The sequence below is a fragment of the Caretta caretta genome, chromosome 5 (assembly GCF_965140235.1).
Source record: "Caretta caretta isolate rCarCar2 chromosome 5, rCarCar1.hap1, whole genome shotgun sequence".
Classification (NCBI taxonomy): Eukaryota; Metazoa; Chordata; order Testudines; family Cheloniidae; genus Caretta; species Caretta caretta.
In genome coordinates, this window is record NC_134210.1 from 70,453,681 (window position 1) to 70,457,012 (window position 3,332).

Here is a 3,332-nt window from a genome sequence, read left to right on the forward strand (position 1 = left end):
GTCGATTTATCAAGTCTAATTTAGATGCAATAAATCGACCCCCCCCCCGAGCACTTTCCTGTCGACTCCTGTACTCCACCGCCACGAGAGGTGCAGGCAGAGTCGACGGGGGAGTGGCAGCAGTCGACTCACTGCACTGAAGACACCACAGTGAGTAGGTCTAAGTACGTCGACTTCAGCTACCTTATTCACGTAGTTGAAATTGCGTAACTTAGATCGATCTCCCGCCCCAGTGTAGACCAGGCCTCAGTCTTTTAGTGTCCTGTACACTAACTAGCTGTTAACTCCTAAAGAAGTGGGGGTGGGGAGTGGGAAAACCACACCCTTGCTATAAAACAGCCTTTTTAAAGCTGTTGCCACTCTTGGCACAGCTCTCCACATCAGCCTTGCTTCCTGATGCCATATGCAGGCTAGCTCATTTCCCCCTTCTCCTGGACGATCAGTGCCCTTTTAAACTGTTCCTCCACTGGGAACATGCCTTGCTCCTATTGAGGGGTTCAGGACTCTATAGCCCACTATTGCTCTACTCCTCAACTTGATGCCTGTAGACCCCATTACAATGTTATAAAAAAGCAAAAATGGTTTCCTACATGATATTTTTTCTTTTTCAGGTAATCTATAAATCTTTTCCACCTTCCCCACTCTCTCACACACAATCCTTCCCTCTGCTTCAATCTCCTCCAATTTTTCACCTCTTCTCTTTTTTCCTTTCTTACTATTATATGGAGTATTGCATCTATGATTGTCCTGAATATAACTTCAGCCAACATAGAGTACGGGGCCAGTGTTTGAGCATTGCTAAATTCTTTATTTTTTCATTGTCATTTTCTTATTGAGCAGAGAAGAGCTGATAGAAATGAAAGACTGCAGAGCAGCTGTTTTTTCTGCTTTTAATTTAGTTCTACAAAATTTTAGTGGAAGACTTGACCTTTCCTGTTTAGGCCTCTGTTTGTGTAAACTCAGTTTTTCTAGAAAGTACTGAATGGGCCTTTCTTTAATATCTACTTTCTTGGTGTACTGTTCTTGATGATGAAAGAAAGAAAACAAAACAGATGAGCAAGATAAATGCAAGTCATTAGGCAAGAAATAGAAAACACACAAAGCTAACACAGATCTATGCAGTATGTTAATACATTATTTATCGTGTAATAAAGTAATGTATCTGGATTACATACAAATTACAAGCCATTACTGCTTCTGTTGACCTTTTGAAACTCATTGTTCAGTTTGCAGAATTGCATTCAAAAGTTTCATCTCAAAACTTAACCACTCCATTGCATTTAAGAAGATAGGGTTTTTTTGCCAGGAGAAAGTGTGAACGCAGTCCCCCACGACCACAAATTTATGCAGTCAAGTTTCCCACATTTGGGGAAATCGCAGGGGTCAGCACACCTGCAGTACAATGGATGAGCCTCGCTCTGGGAAAACCACCTTCGTGATTATGGTATCTCCTCTGCCAGGTTGACATTGGATTATGATTAGACTATGAATGCAAATGTAGCAGACATTCCTTTTGTTAACGTTCCTTCCATGACCCCAGGTCCAAACTCTAAATGCCAGTATATTCCTTCTCCTTTTAACACTAGACTTTCCTTAAATGACATTTTTGTCAGTTTGACATTCCAGTCCAGCAGAAGACTATGTATGCAAATGAACATCTCTTTAAAAGCTTGCTTTAGGCATGAAGTAATTGTGTGATTTGGTTGGCTTTTAACAGAATGACATCTATGCAATGCAAGCCAATGAATAGCTAGGATTCACGAGACAGTAAGATTCACTGGCATTTTCACAGAATCAGCCTTACAAACCAAGAGTGAAAAAAGAAGGAAATTTATCAAGAAGTTAATATTTCCCCCTTTATCATTTTATGTTTCTCGTAATTGTTGGCAACTGATTTTAATGCTGGTGAAGGGTGACAGATTGGGTGTCCTGGAGAATGAAGTCCTCTCTCAGCAGAACAGGTTTACTAGCTCTGTAACTTCCCTACACTGCCTCGCCAATGTATTTCAACCCTGATGAAGGCCATGTCCACACTAGAAAGTTTTATTGACAGAAGTTCTGCCAGCATACTGCAACCAACATGCTTCATTTGACAGAGTGCAATCACATTGGGCTGCCTTTGCTGGTGCAGCATGTCCTCACAGAAACAGGTTATATGCGCAAAAGACAGGGCATTTTGGGAAGACATCCCAGTGTCCCCCATGCCATTGTCTGGCACACTACCTTGTAGAAAATGTTTGCAGTGTTTTGTGATCCTGTTGCTAGGTATTGGGGACAGCATCAACCCTCCTAGGGAATTATGGAAGTTTGAGGTAAAATTTCCGTAAATCCCTCGTTCCATCCCATACTCTACTCTCTGTTATGCCATTTTTCTTTCTTGCCATCAGAAACATGGATGCTTTACTGATCAGTGGAGCTGTCTTGTCCATTTTAAGGACAGAGCAAGAGATTATTTTGTGTCTGGGGAACCAAAGTGTTTAGACACACAGCAAGGATACTGAGCCTGAGTGCAAAGCAGAAAAGGAAGCTGGAATGCTGTCAAGTATTCACTAACCAACTGCACACAGCGGAGTAGTGGTTTGGGGCCCATACTATGAGGATTGGATTGTGATGCAAACCTGGGACAATCAGCAGTGGTTGCAGAATTTTCAGATACAGATGGCCACATGATAAGGTTGTGTGCTGAGCTCACCCTAGTTCTACAGTGCACAGAGACCATCTGCTCTGACAGTGGAGAAATGGGTGGCAGTTGCTGTCTGGAAGCTTGCAACCCCAGATTGCTAATGGTCAATGGGCAATCAGTTTGGGGCCAGTTGTCATCCACGTGTGCAAGGTGATTAAACATATTTTGTTGCACAGGGTTTCATGCTGGGCAATATTGAAGGAGTGATAGATGGATGTGATGCAATGGGCTTCCTGATCTGTGGTACGGCAATAGATGGGACTCATATCCCAAATCTGCATGCCCCTCCCCACTGCCTTGCCTCTGAGTATATAAGCAGAAACGGTACATCCCTACGGCAATGCAAGCATTAAGGATGATTTACTGATATTAATGTTGTCTGAATAGAGAATGTTCATGATGCTCACATCTCAGGAATACAGGACTTTCTGCAAAGCTGAAAGCAAGGACACTTTACCCAGACTGTCTTATTGTCATTAATGAGGTTGCCATGCCAATTGTGATACTCAGGGACACTGCATTTTGTTTCTCTAGCTCATGAAGCCACAAACCATACAAGTGCCTGGACAGAAGGACAGATTTAAACATCACCTGGACTGGTGAAAGATGGTTGTAGAATGTGCCTTTGGAAGACTATAGGGCAGGTGGA

The 3,332-nt window shown here is 42.6% G+C and overlaps 1 non-coding gene across 1 annotated transcript; it reads right to left on the reverse strand.

Moving 5' to 3' along the window:
• Positions 1–1,303: 1,303 nt before the first annotated feature.
• LOC125637484 (U1 spliceosomal RNA) lies at positions 1,304–1,468 on the reverse strand. Its single transcript, XR_007356964.1, has one exon. It is a non-coding gene; the product is annotated as a U1 spliceosomal RNA (small nuclear RNA).
• Between the last annotated feature and the right edge of the window lie 1,864 nt (positions 1,469–3,332).